Below are 15,398 nucleotides of genomic sequence, written 5' to 3'. Positions count from 1 at the left end.
TTGGCAGAACTGTGCTCATCCAGGAGGCCCAGAAAAGAGAATGTGCTTTCCAGTCCTTTCCAGAGTCTAGGGGACACCCGTGCTCTCTGGCTTCTGCTCTAACATTCCTGTCACCTCTGCCTCTTCAGCCTTGGCTCTTTCCCGCCCCTGACTCTCCTGCATCCTCATCAGGGCTGCGGTGATTACATCAGACCCTCTCCTGTAATTCAGAACTCTCTTCCCATCCCAAGATCCTTAACCACATCTACAAGGTCTTAAGTAACACGATCTCGTGTGAGTCAGCAGAGAAGACAAGGTGTGAGAGCTACAACAGAGCTAAAGTGTGTGTGTGTGTGTGTGTGTGTGTGTGTGTGTGTGTGTGTGTGTGTAGATGAAAGGGGTTTTGATGGTTATGTTTGAGTGCAGTCAAATGATGGGTTTCTGAAGTAAGATATGAATAAATTATTAGGGATTTTAAATCTCTTTTAAAAGGTCTCAAGCCTACTTGATAGCCCACACATTTATGAGTCTGGTTCTTCTACCTTTCCAATATAGAGATTACAGATGTGCACCATAGTGCCTGGGTAATTCTAGGTTTGTAAAGAGTATGATCTAGCTAGGCTTAGAAGTTCTTGGGGTTTTTTTTTGATATTTTTTAATAAAGTAGATAGTGAATGTTTGGTAGAAAAGTTACTAATAAATGTTAGTGAGCAGGAGGGTGCAGATGGTGTAGAAAGTGGAGGAGAGTGTGCTAACACCAGCAAAGAAGGAGGCAGCTTCTTGTAAACTGCAAAGTCAACCAACTGCCTTTCCGAGGCCAGGAGAACATGGGTGTTGTCTCCATGCTGCCTTCAATGGTGTGTTGAGAGCAGATAGCCACCAGAGGGCAGCAAGGAGTGCGATATCCTGAGCGAGTCGCACTGCCTACAGGGATGGGCATAGGGACTGGGAATTCAAAAATAGACTTTAGGTAACTTCTCTTCAGGAATTCACATTTAATATAAGAGACAGAGACTGATACAGTGTAAAACCCTATAATGGAAATATGTCAAAGTACGGGAAGGAGGTAGATTACAGAAATGTACCTAGAAGATAGGATTTGTGAGCCTGCCTTCAGAGATGAGTAAAGTTTCCCAGGAAGGCAAGAGGAACAAGTCATTACAAGAATGAGGCGTCACTTAATTCTGTGCAGTCTGCATTAGTTTGCTGGGACTCACCAGAGAACATTACAGACAAGTCTTTTTTTTTTTTTTAAGGAGTTCTGACAAAGTTTTATTAAAGGAAAACTTTCTTGTTTACTCCTCACCAGTCTGTTCTGGCATGCTTCTAATAATATCAGAATCGCCTGGATCAATGATAGTCAATGTGCGTACTCTAGTATTTTATACACGCTGTGCTCAATTCAATATTATCGCCACTGTAGTGATGGACACCAGTTTTAGCCAACATGGCATAATATTCTATTTCAGATTTCCTCAAAGCTGGGCAGTTGTTGGTGAGGATGACCAAATTTGCCTTGTCTGATCGTCTTCAGAGTCTGTTTGTACCTAGCATGTACTTTCCACTCTTCATAACAAGCTGGAGTCTAGAGTTGATTGACTCCAGAGACTTTTTTCGGTCTTCTTTGTGGACACTATCTTCTTGCCTTAGGTGCGGGACAACCCCAGACCATGATCAGCCACCAAGATGGCTGGGGAATGAGAAAGGCCAGACAAGTGTTCTAAACAACAGAATTTGGTTCTTATAATGCAAGACGTTAGAAGTTCAAAGTCAAGGGGATAGCATGGTTGGCTCTTCTAGGGGTCTCTCCTTGAAGGGGTCTCTCATTGTGTCTTCACTCGGTATGTCTTGTGCTTGGGAATTCTTGCCTTCTCTACTTTTTCCTAGAAAGACACTAGCATATTGAGTCCCGCTGCCATGACTTTGTTCAACTATAATTACCAATCTCGAAACACAGCTTCACTCTGAGATAGACTGAGCATTGGGGCTTTACCAAGTGAGTTTTGAAAAGATGGGATTTGGTCCATGACAGTTCCTTTCTCCCTTCCTATCTGTAGGCTAGTGAAAGACCGTGTTTCCACTCTCGGGCTACAGAAATGGAGACTGATAGCTCCGGGAGCTTCCAATGTTCCTTTTAATTTCGTACAGGCACAGTTCTCAGTTTCATTTCCAGGTCTGGCTAGGTGCTTTGGTTGATGCTCCCCCTGCAGAACCAGCTAGACACTGAGGGGGAAACACTGTGCTGGACGGATGGGTTCATAAGAAAATGTACAGCAAGCAAGGTAAAACCGAGAGTAGTGGGCAGTGACCGGATGAGAGGGAAGGAGACCACAGGGACAGAGGTTCTTAGCAGGACACATTTTAGTGGAGAATTACCTATAAAAAAAGCAACAGAGTTTGGGACATTTAGCTTGATCTACAGTCTTTGAGGGAAGCTTGATGCTAGGTTAGGGGAAGCTTGTGACTGATCGATGCAAACCTTTTCTGGAAGAAAATGATCTCGTTTGGAGACAGTAAAATAAGGGTAACCTTAAGATGGAATAAATACGAGGTCTCGATTCAAGACCATTAAATATAGGGACAAAAAGCTCCCACGAATGAGGATCCTGAGAGGAGCATACGCAGAACACAGGGCTGTAGACACTGACATCCTCAGAGACAACATAAGATCTAGGCAAGGGTTCCAAAGAAGGAACACCACACAAATAGGACCTAACAACACCAGAGTGTCAGGATGGCTATACAGATTCAAAATGCAGCTGAATGGGACATCCATCATTGCATGACCATGGAGGAAAAGTAAGGTCCTCAGTAAGCATGTTAAATAAGTTGGACAGAGTAGTTAACTGTGTATAGCTGCAGAGAGAATCATCGTTCTAGCTCATTTGTGGAAATAAATTGCTTAGACAGCATAAGGAGCTGCAGGATGAGTGGTTAAAGGAGATATTAAGAGAGATGGAGGACAGAGAGAAAATTCTGGTACACTCAGGACTCCAGCGCCTGTTAATAGAGAAAATATTGAGAATGGAGGAAAAGGGAACATTAAGCATTTGGCAGATAGTTTTCCAAAATGGTGGTGAAAGCATAGAACTATAGCTCTAAGACACATTAGTAATCTTAAGCCGGCCAACAAACCCAAAGGGTGATGGCTGTAAAATTAAGGAAAATTAATTTTGGATGAAAAAACAATAAATGATCTTAAGTCCAGAGAGGATACATAATTGCAGATATATGAGCGATTAGTGATGCAACCTCATGGTAGGAACTTCAAAGTGAGAAAAATATTAGAAAAATAAAAACTACAAGACAATCCCAACGAGCATTGGAGTGATTTAATAGATCTCCTTCTATTATGAAATCGAATGGCATTTTGAAAGTTTACTGCCAAGGAAGTACAGAGGTACCCTACCTGTCACCCTGTCCAACTGACTTCCAATAGAGTGGAACACTGTAAATTTGTAGAACTGAATGTTACTGCTCAGAGGATAGAAGACCCATGCATTATAACTTGGAAACATGTTAGAAAGTTGAAATCAAAACTGAACAGGAAAGGAAATTTATAGACACCGTCCTGTTTCTGCATTGATCTGGGTGAAGAAACACCTAAAGTTAGAAGCTGACTAAGTCTGCAGCTGTGGGCATGAAGTGAAATCCTATAGGTGCCTTATTATAACAACCACACACTGAACAGATGGTACAGACTGGGGTTCTCAACCTGTGGGTCGCGACCCCCTTGGGGGTTGACTGACCTTTTTACAGAGATTATGTAACAGATATCCTGTATTTCAGATACTTGCATTACAGTTCATAACAATAGCGTGATCATAGTTAGGAAGTAGCAAGTAAATCATTTTGTGGCTGTGGTCACCACATGAAGAACTGTTAAAGAGGATTTATTAGATTAGGAAGATTGAGAACCACTGAGCTTCAGTACGTGGAGAACTTTTATGTTATCTCAGCAGATACAGGAAAATCGTGCAAAGGATAGTCAATATCTGTTTCAAGGAAAAGCAATGATCCTGCCTAGGAGATTCTTCCCAGAGAGCGTCTGAGTGAGGGGCATTAGATTAGCAGCATCTCACATTCACTGACTTCCTTACGCTTGGATATATCAATGGCTCAATTGCGGCACAATTGGTAGATAAATTTCAAACGCATAAAGTGCAAAGTTTGAAACATTTTGATACAGGTGGACAGCACCCACAGATACTCACTAAACGAAATTCAGGACGATAACCAACAGGTATGCCATCTCGCTGTCTGTCAGTTCAGTTAGTATTTTCCAGAAATTTATATAAGTGTAGCCACACATAATGGGCTTTCTTTGTGCCTGGAATTTGTCTTTTGACATAATTATTTGGGGAGTCATTTGTGTTGTTTGATCAACACTTTATGCCTTTTTATGGCTAAGTAGTATTCCATCACGCAGACACGATAACGTGCCTCTTTTACCTATGTGTGGAGGATTGTCTTCTATTTTAGGTTCTTACAAGTGAATCTATGTGTGAATGTCTGGATGCATTTCACTTTTCGCTTCTTTATGAAAATTAGCTACTAGAATAATGGTTGGGTTGTATGGCTCATGTGTGATAAACCTTACAGACTGTCCTCACACCAGGTTCTTACCATTTTGGATTACCATGAGAAGCTTGAGAAGAATCCAGAATTCTTTTAAGTTTTTCTCTTATAACCTTTAAAATGAGTTTACTTTTGTTAAGGTGTGTGTGTGTGTGTGTGTGTGTGTGTGTGTGTGTGTGTGTGTGTGTACATTTTGTGTGCAGGTTGCAGCAGAAGATATATGATGGCTTCAGGGAATATAAAGCTACAGTTCCAGTCAGTTGTGAACTGCCTGATGTGGGTGCTTGGAAACAAGCTCTGGTCCTTTAGAAGAGCAACAAGCACTTTGAACTGCCAAGCTGCCTTTCCAAACCCCCTTCATGGCCTCTTAGATTTTGAATATTCTTTTTTTAAAGATATATTTATTTATTATATATAAGTACACTGTAGCTGTCTTCAGACACACCAGAAGAGGGCATGAGATCCCATTACAGATGGTTGTGAGCCACCATGTGGTTGCTGGGAATTGAACTCAGGTCCTCTGGAAGAGCAGTCAGTGCTCTTAACCAATGAGCCATCTCTCCAGCCCCAGATTTTGAAAATTCTAATTGTTGTATAGCTTTAATCCAGTTATTATTTTTATTTGCATGCTTCTAATTAATAACATTGATGAATATCTTACAATGTTTATTTATTCCTTGTTTATGTGTATGTGTATGTCAATGATGTGTGTTAAAAAACCTTTACCCAATTTTATTATTGGGTTATTCACTTTATTATTATTGGACTCTAAATTCATTTTTCACAGGTACATTATTAATATTTTCTCCCAGAATGCGACTTGCTTTATAACAAAACTTTATACTATTTCTTCTCAGCCATCTTTGGTACCATGTTCTGACCATGTTCCCTTCAAAGGCCTGGGCATCCACCCAAACAATTGGCCAGAGGCAGTCAGCTGGTATACAGCCACATGTCTGTTCTCTTCTCAAGCAAAGAGAGCAATCAGGGGCCCCTGCTTAAAGGCTATGCTTCACCACAGTCTTTCTGCAGTGTCCCAGAGAGAGAGACTGCACTGCTGCCTTTGTCCATATCTGTATGATGCTTGAGCACTCTGCTTAACTACCTGTGAACCAACCATGAGTTGTCTCTTCCTCCCCCAGCTGATTGTCGGGAATATCATACGATGCCACAGGTGCAGACTGGGGAAGAGAAAGTAACATAACAGGAGAGCGACTAGAAATATCTGGGCAACTGCTTCCCATCACTTTTTATCTTAAGGATTTATTTGGGCCCAATCTTGTATGTATGTTCATCTGATGACCACGCGCTGTTGTTTATGTTGTGTATGTCCAGCCTACAGAGTAGGATAATACCCAGTTAACAGGTATTAAACAAGAGTTTAGATAGACCAAGGTCAACTAAGACTCAATATCAACCCAAAGGCTGTTTCTGGAAAGGAAAACAGTTTTCTTCTTGTAATGTTAAGAATTTGCTCTACAGTCCTAAAGGTCTACTCTGTACTGTACCTGTAAGGACCAGACAGAGGTTCTGTAGAACTCTCCTATTTGGCACAGACTCTCTGATATCCATTGGGTCTGATGGATGGTTTGGTCCAAGTGCTACAGCATTTTGACCATCATCCTGGATAGTTGGTAAGCCTTCTCTTGCTCTAAGCTCCACTCGAAATTAGTAGCTGTGTGAAGAACTCTACACGAAGGCTTAGGAGACACTCTCGGATGAATAACATGTTTCCTGTTTGGCATAAAGAAGGCCACTTTGCTTGTACCCACCATATCTAGGATGTGTTGACACGCACCACAACATTGAATCCGTGGAAGAGTCTTCAAATTTTGTCATTTTTTTTATCCTACCACCTAGCACGCAGTTTACACTGGTCACTGCTTCCAGCGTGCTCGGTTTAGTCAGCATGGTATTCTCAGTGCCTTTGATGTGGTGGACCTGTGGATTTCCTGTAAACGCCACAGTGATCAGAATCCCTGTGGACTAGATTGTGACCTGAGATATGAGATGCGATACAGTCCTGAAATGAAATGGCAGTTGCATTACCACCCGAGAGCAACCGAGCCCTGCTGGTCTTCAGTAACAGGTACAGAGACGAAAGCGTTTTCTCCCTCAATAGCTACATGCCAGGTGGCAGCGTGGATGTCGGTTTGTTCCAACATTGAAGTCACATCTGGAACGGCAGGTGCAATTGGAATCGACACCTGTTTAAGACTTTATGATATCCCATTGCATTTTCAAAACCCATCTGTTTCCAACTTTTCAGCAGAGGAGTTGAATGTCAACGCGGTGGACCTCACTCTCCTTCCAACTTTCAAGGCCTTGATGTGGCACCAAGCCCCGATATCCCTCTGGGAATGCAAAATTGCTTTGGTTTCCTGCTTTCCTGACATAGGCATCCTTGGCCTTGCCTGCTGTAACAGCCCTCATTCCACTGGTGAGGAAAGCAGGGTGGGAATTCCTCCAGAGCCAAGAGTGTCTATTTTAACTATGCACTCCAGACCTAGGAGGAAAAAAGGACACAGTAAGATAAACATTAGTTAACCCTTCATTGGGCACTTGGTCCATACATCTCTTTCTACTCTGTGTGTGTGTGTATATATATATATATGCCTATGCATATGTATATGTGTGTATTTAAGCCTAAATCCTGCATGTGAGAGGAAATGTGATACTTTTGTCTCTCTTCCTTCCCATTACCCACTCTTGTTCTCTTATTCTTCTTCTCTCTGTAGATCACTGCAATCTTCTTACTTAATCCCACTTCTGTTTTCAGTGTGTGTGTGTGTGTGTGTGTGTGTGTGTGTTTGTGTGTGTATTCGTCTACATAGGAAAGCATGCAGTATTCACCTAAGTGTAGTTTAGTTCCCCTTACATGACAATGTCCAGTTACATACATTTTTCTGAAACTGATATAGTTTTATTTTTAAAAATAAAACAATAAATAAATAAATAAATAAATAAAACGCATATATATAGTGTGTGTATATATGTACATATATACATATATACATATGTATATATATACAAATCACATTGTCTTTAACCATTTCTCATCGATTAGCATTAGCATTTAGGCTCACTATATCTTGGCTATTGTGAATCTCGTAGCAATATGGATATGAAAGAATCTGTGTAGCAGACTGACTGACAGTCCTTTGCTGTATACCCAGAAGTGGTATAGTTGGCCCGTGTGATAGTATTATTTTAGGAGCTTCTATACTGATTTGTCTAGTGTCTGTATCAGTTTACATTCCCACCAGCAGTGTGTAAAGGTTTCTCTTTCTCTGAGTCTACATCACAGTTACTGATGTTTGTTTTCTCGATGATAGACACTGCGATGGAATCTAAAAGTAGCTTTACTATTGATTCCTAAGGATGCTGTCAGTAATCTGCGAGGTTCAAAAATCAATGTGGGCTATCATTCATCCAAAAAGCCCGAGTTTGGTTTTTAGAGATTCCGGCTCTGCTCTGATAGAATAAGGCTCCTTTCAGAGAAGATGTAGACACTGTGTCTTATTTATACCAAACTTGAGCTAAGGATTTCAATACCGGGGCTCAAGCTCTTTCTTCCCTTTCTATGTTTAACAGCTTCATTAAACCAGATAGTTCCACTAAAATATTTTGAATATCAACTACAGGCATCCAGAACCGTTCATTTTATAAGCATATACGCGCACTGCTTAATAAGAGGGGATGACCCGATAAGTGTGTCATTGGGTGGGTTTTGTTTGTTTGCTTTTGTCGTTGTTCAAACACCGCAGACTGTATGCACTTCCATTTCCTGAGATATCTGTGTCATCCTTAGATGAAAGACGCTTATGCGACTCCATCACAAAACAAGGTCAGTCACTTATACGTTTCTTTCATTTTCATACATATGCATATATATGTTTTCATTTTGTGTATTATTTACTTATATTTGGTGAAGTAGAGATTCGTTACATAGCTCATGCTGGCCTTGAAGCTTTCTGTATATATCAACATCTCGATCATCTTACCTCTGTCTCCCTAGTTCTTGGAGTGTGTGTATGTGTGTGTGTGTGTGTGTGTGTGTGTGTGTGTGTGTGTGTGTGCCATTTTGCCTGAAATGTTTTATACACTTCTATTGCTACAGAATGCCAAAGGTTTTCAGTGTCCCCTTTATTATAATGAATGTCTAAACATTATCAGGTTTGAGAAGTAACTCTAGATGCCCCAAGAATAAAATCACAAACTAAGATTCTGCTTCTCTAGGTTCACTCAGTATACGAATTCTGCCAACCATGGTGCTCCAGAAGAAGGAAAAATCAACTGTATCCGTGCAAACCACTGGGTGCCAGTCCAACTCCGAACATCTTGAGATGCAGTGTGTACTATTTGCACAAGCAGAAATAAAAAACAAAATAACATTATCATCCACAGTTAGGCAGCAAGGGGCAGTATAAGCCTAGGATTCAGGAAAGGTATCCCCCAAGGCTCAGAGAAGCTTCCTACAATGGAAAGAATCCTGTCAGTATACCAAACCTTACACCATTGCTGAAGGATTCCCAACAGAAGTATAAGTATATCTAGGGATGTATGTCCCGTACGATGAAGACATTTTCTCAGTTGAGAGTCCCTCTTCCAGATGACTATATATAATGTCAACTTGACAAAAACTTACCAGAACAGATGCCCCAACGAATAAAGTTTATAAAGAATAAATGTACATGCGTGTAAAATAGTGAAATTTAAAATGCAGTATGATTAAAATATTTAATTAATGCAAAAGGAAGGAAAACATGCACACATTAAACAACATACACTTTTAATATATTCCTCAAAGTATGTTTTTACTTTCTGACTTTCCATTGGGTGTGACAGCAATGCTGTGAGTTGAGAAGCCTCTAATTTTCAGGTATCTGACATGATGCTTTATGATGCTCTAACAGATTGAAATTAGCTATGGAGATAACTTTCAGATTACACTCAAGCTTTCTTTTGTTCAGAATAGTGTACAGTCTATATACCATGTAGTTCCTCTTATCGTGTTTGAGTTATGTATAAGGAGAGTTTCTTGAAGATAGTCCATTGACCCCCTCCTCCCATTTGTCAATCTCTGTGTTTTAGATAAGGTATTTAATATATATATATATATATATATATATATATAGAGAGAGAGAGAGAGAGAGAGAGAGTTTATAGTACCAATCAATTTCATGTGGTCTCCCATCAAATAACACAACACAATTTACATATACTTTAAGAATATTGCAACAGTGGATCTTCACTTCTTTATTTCTGGCTAATATATTCTTGTTGTTATACATTCCGACTTCAACTCATTTTAAAATCCTTAGACTATATCACATTACTTTGCTTTAAAGAGATTGAAGTAATAAAGACACACATTACGTTTCTGAGCACAGTTACTGATGCTGGTGGTTACTTCAAACCTTTGTATGACCTCTCTTCTTCTTCCAGTATCGTTTTCTTCCTGTCTGGGGGACTTAGCATGTTTTGTACAGTAGTTCCGCTGGAAATAGTATTTTTTATGTCTTGTGTGCTGATAAGTCTATTTCTCAACTTGCCAGAAGCTAGAGTAATCTGGGAGGAGAGAGCCGCAGTTGTCCACGTATTTCTATCAAATTAACCCATGGGCGGGTCTGTGGAGCGTTCTCTAGATGAATGATTGTTGATGACCACACAGGCAGGTCCCTGGGTCATGTGTGAAAGCTGGACAAGCAAATAGCAAATAGCCCACCCCATGATTCCACTTCAGTGCCTGCTTCTGGGATTCCGCCTTCAGTTCCTGCTTTGGCTTCTCTCAGCAATGGGCTGTGTTTGGGAGTTGTAAGAATAAAGAAATCTTTCCTTATCAAGAAGCTTCGGTCACGGTCTTTATTACAGCAATGGCAAAAGTAATGAGAGCACCTGATATAGTTGGCTTTGGGAAAATGTAGTTTGTTTTTGGAATTACAGGATGGATGGGTTTTTTTTTTTTTGTACTGTTTTTAGATTTTTGCACTTTAAAGGTAGTTTTTTACTGTCTTTTTGCTTTTATTTTTTTCCTAAGGATCTACTATCATCATTAACTTCCCCTCCTCTATATAAAATATTTCACATAGCTTCACTGATATACAGATTTCTCTAGGTTTTCTACAAGCTTCTTTTTCTTGGGGTTTATTGAGTTTCTTGGACTTGGGAGTTTTAGTAATCAACTCAGTGAAACCAATCTTCTCCTCTCCCTCTCCCTCCCCTCCCCTCCCCCTTCCCCTCCCCTCTCTGTGTCTGTATGGTGTGTGTGTGTGTGTGTGTGTGTGTGTGTGTGTGTGTGTGATCTTGTGTAAGTAGGGAGCCTATATTTCAGGTGTCAGTCCTTTCCTTCCATCTTGAGATGAGGTCTCTTTGCGGTGTCCTGCTGTATCTATCAGGACACTGGGTGTCCTGCTGTATCTATTAGAATATTGAGCTCACCACCTTCCAGAGATTTGCCTGCCTCAGCCTCTCATTTCTTCTTCATAAGAGTGTTGAAATTATAGACACTGATTCTTACAGTCTGAGTTTTACACGAACGTTGATGAAATGGGCTCAGCCATGTCAATTATTGTTGCCTCAGATCCAAAAAGATGTAGAAAACTTTTCCTTCTAGCCCGTGTTGGTGTCGATAGTGTGTGCGGAAAATGTTTGCTTTTCCCCCACACCCAGATAGTCACTGCCTAAAGACTGCTCCCTTACAGAGAGCACTCCTACCAAGATTAGCTACATTTGTCTCCTTGACCCAACTGTATACCATAAATCCAGCCTTCTTGTTTAGCTGTATGCAGTAACTCTGCCTCCTATTCATCTGTGTGTAAAATCCCCACCTCCCTGTTAAACACCGTGTAGTGAACAGTGAGCTTCTGGGGTACTGAGGTTTCTCTACCTGAGCGCTCCACTACCCATCCAGCTTTCTTTTTTATGTGTCTATCTGTCTGTCAAGGATTCAGCATGAAATACAGTCAAATATTTTATCACAGCAGTGAGAAAAGTCACTAATGCATGAGCTAAAATCCATGCTGTTCTCTTCCTAAAAGCGAGAAACAAATGATATAATATTATATGATATGATTTGCATTGAGCGCAGTTAGAATCCTCTAACGAGTATGGTTTGGAAACTAGAAGCAAACTTTAGATAAAATGACTTGCCTATAATTTCTTTAAAATATTAGAAGTAACAAGAAGGTTTATCTAAGTGATGGGCCAGGAAACATTTAAATTTCTGTACATCATATACAAAAATTAGAAATTAAAACTTTAGTTGCCAAAGAAAATACACGTAGGTGTCAGTATATGCAAACACGTGCAAGAACTTTGTGGAGGAAGTTATAAAATTTTATTGAAAGTCATTAATGTTCAGTGTTCATAAGAAAAAAAGGCTCAGCACGAGAAATATATCAATTTTCCCCAAATTGATTTTTAATGCAATTCTAATAAAAATCTGAAGAGTATTTTGAGTGTAACATGACACATTGATTTTATAATTTATAGGGAAGTTTAAAGGTCCAAATAGGCAGACCACTGAAAGAGAAAAAAAAATCAGAAGCCTTGCTCTACCAGACATGAAGATTTATTATAAAGTTGTAGTGATTAAAACTCTGTGGCATTGGTTCTAGGAGAGACAATTTGTCCAATGAAACAAGACAGAGAGCCAGGAACAAACTGATGAATATACATGACCCAAGAGGTTTTGAGATCAACCGGAAGCGATGGGGGACTATTCAGTAATAGTTCTGGGACAATTGATTCTCCACACAAAAGAAATGACATTAGATCCCTCCTGCACAAAGAGCACAAAATCAATTCCAGATGGATTAAGGACTTTAACAAGAAAGCAGAACTTTAACATCACTAGAAGAAAATGTGGGAGAATATATTTTAGACCTCAGGGCAAAGAAATCTCTCTTGAAAAGGATAAAATCACTAACTAAAATAGGAATGACAATTTATGGCAGGAGAGGTTAGAATTTCTCTTGATCATTCATCACTGTGATGAAAATGAAGAAAGACAAGCTATAGATTAGCAGACATAATTTTTTTTTCTTTTTTTTTTTTTTTTTTTTTTTTTTTTTTTCTTTTTTTTTTTTTATTATTAACTTGAATATTTCTTATATACATTTGAGTGTTATTCCCTTTCCGGTTTCGGGCAAACATCCCTCCCCCTCCCTTCCTTATGGGTGTTCCCCTCCCCACCCTCCCCGCATTGCCGCCCTCCCCCCCAACTGTCTAGTTCACTGGGGGTTCAGTCTTAGCAGGACCCAGGGCTTCCTCTTCCACTGGTGCTCTTACTAGGATATTCATTGCTACCTATGAGGTCAGAGTCCAGGGTCAGTCCATGTATAGTCTTTAGGTAGTGGCTTAGTCCCTGGAAGCTCTGGTTGCTTGGCATTGTTGTACATATGGGGTCTCGAGCCCCTTCAAGCTCTTCCAGTTCTTTCTCTGATTCCTTCACGGGGATCCTATTCTCAGTTCAGTGGTTTGCTGCTGGCATTCGCCTCTGTATTTGCTGTATTTTGGCTGTGTCTCTCAGGAGCGATCTACACTTCTGTACTTCTTTGCTTCATCCATCTTATCTAATTGGGTGGCTGTATATATATGGGCCACATGTGGGGCAGGCTCTGAATGGGTATCCCTTCAGTCTCTGTTTTAATCTTTGCCTCTCTCTTCCCTGCCAAGGGTATTCTTGTTCCTTTTAAAGAAGGAGTGAAGCATTCACATTTTGATCATCCGTCTTGAGTTTCATTTGTTCTAGGCATCTAGGGTAATTCAAGCATTTGGGCTAATAGCCACTTATCAATGAGTGCATACCATGTATGTCTTTCTGTGATTGGGTTAGCTCACTCAGGATGATATTTTCAGTTCAACCATTTGCCTCTGAATTTCATAAAAGTCGTTGTTTTTATAGCTGAGTAATATTCCATTGTGTAGATGTACCACATTTTCTGTATCCATTCCTCTGTTGAAGGGCATCTGGGTTCTTTCCAGCTTCTGGCTATTATAAATAAGGCTGCGATGAACAGAGTGGAGCACGTGTCTTTTTTATATGTTGGGGCATCTTTTGGGTATATGCCCAAGAGAGGTATAGCTGGATCCTCAGGCAGTTCAATGTCCAATTTTCTGGGGAACCTCCAGACTGATTTCCAGAATGGTTGTACCAGTCTGCAATCCCACCAACAATGGAGGAGTGTTCCTCTTTCTCCACATCCTCGCCAGCATTTGCTGTCACCTGAGTTTTTGATCTTAGCCATTCTCACTGGTGTGAGGTGAAATCTCAGGGTTGTTTTGATTTGCATTTCCCTGATGACTAAAGATGTTGAACATTTCTTTAGGGTGTTTCTCAGCCATTCGCATTCCTCAGCTGTGAATTCTTTGTTTAGCTCTGAACCCCATTTTTAATAGGTTATTTGTCTCCCTTGTCTAACTTTTTGAGTTCTTTGTATATTTTGGATATAAGGCCTCTATCTATTTGTAGGATTGGTAAAGATCTTTTCCCAATCTGTTGGTTGCTATTTTGTCCTAACCACAGTGTCCTTTGCCCCTTACAGAAGCTTTGCAGTTTTATGAGATCCCATTTGTCGATTCTTGATCTTAGAGCATAAGCCTTTGGTGTTTTGTTCAGGAAATTTTTTCCAGTGCCCATGTGTTCCAGATGCTTCCCTATTTTTCTTCTATTAGTTTGAGTGTGTCTGGTTTGATGTGGAGGTCCTTGATCCACTTGGACTTAAGCTTTGTACAGGGTGATAAGCATGGATCGATCTGCATTCTTCTACATGTTGACCTCCAGTTGAACCAGCACCATTTGCTGAAAATGCTATCTTTTTTCCATTGGATGGATTTGGCTCCTTTGTCAAAAATCAAGTGACCATAGGTGTGTGGGTTCATTTCTGGGTCTTCAATTCTGTTCCATTGGTCTATCTGTCTGTCTCTGTACCAATACCATGCAGTTTTTATCACTATTGCTCTGTAATACTGCTTGAGTTCAGGGATAGTGATTCCCCCTGAAGTCCTTTTATTGATGAGGATAGTTTTAGCTATCCTGGGTTTTTTGTTATTCCAGATGAATTTGCAAATTGTTCTGTCTAACTCTTTGAAGAATTGGATTGGTATTTTGATGGGGATTGCATTGAATCTGTAGATCGCTTTTGGTAAAATGGCCATTTTTACTATATTAATCCTGCCAATCCATGAGCATGGGAGATCTTTTCCACCTTCTGAGGTCTTCTTCAATTTCTTTCTTCAGTGTCTTGAAGTTCTTATTGTACAGATCTTTTACTTGCTTGGTTAAAGTCACACGAGGTACTTTATATTATTTGGTTCTATTATGAAGGGTGTCGTTTCCCTAATTTCTTTCTCGGCTTGTTTCTCTTTTGTGTAGAGGAAGGCTACTGATTTATTTGAGTTAATTTTATACCCAGCCACTTTGCTGAAGTTGTTTATCAGCTTTAGTAGTTCTCTGGTGGAACTTTTGGGATCACTTAAATATACTATCATATCATCTACTAATAGTGATATTTTGACTTCTTCTTTTCCCATCTGTATCCCCTTGACCTCCTTTTGTTGTCTGATTGCTCTGGCTAGAACTTCAAGGACTATATTGAATAAGTAGGGAGAGAGTGGGCAGCCTTGTCTAGTCCCTGATTTTTGTGGGATTGCTTCAAGTTTCTCTCCATTTAGTTTTATGTTAGCCACTGGTTTGCTGTATATGGTTTTTTACTATGTTTAGGTATGGGCCTTGAATTCTATTCTTTCCAGGACTTTTATCATGAAGGGTGTTGAATTTTGTCAAATGCTTTCTCAGCATCTAATGAAATGATCATGTGGTTTTGTTCTTTCAGTTT

At 40.0% G+C, this 15,398-nt stretch overlaps 1 pseudogene; it reads right to left on the bottom strand.

The window, feature by feature from the left end:
- Positions 1-1,274: 1,274 nt before the first annotated feature.
- The window catches only part of LOC116907302, a 22,377-nt pseudogene continuing 8,253 nt past the window's right edge, over positions 1,275-15,398 (bottom strand).

Source organism: Rattus rattus, chromosome 8 (genome assembly GCF_011064425.1).
Source record: "Rattus rattus isolate New Zealand chromosome 8, Rrattus_CSIRO_v1, whole genome shotgun sequence".
Classification (NCBI taxonomy): Eukaryota; Metazoa; Chordata; class Mammalia; order Rodentia; family Muridae; genus Rattus; species Rattus rattus.
This window is presented reverse-complemented; position numbering and strand designations above follow the sequence as displayed.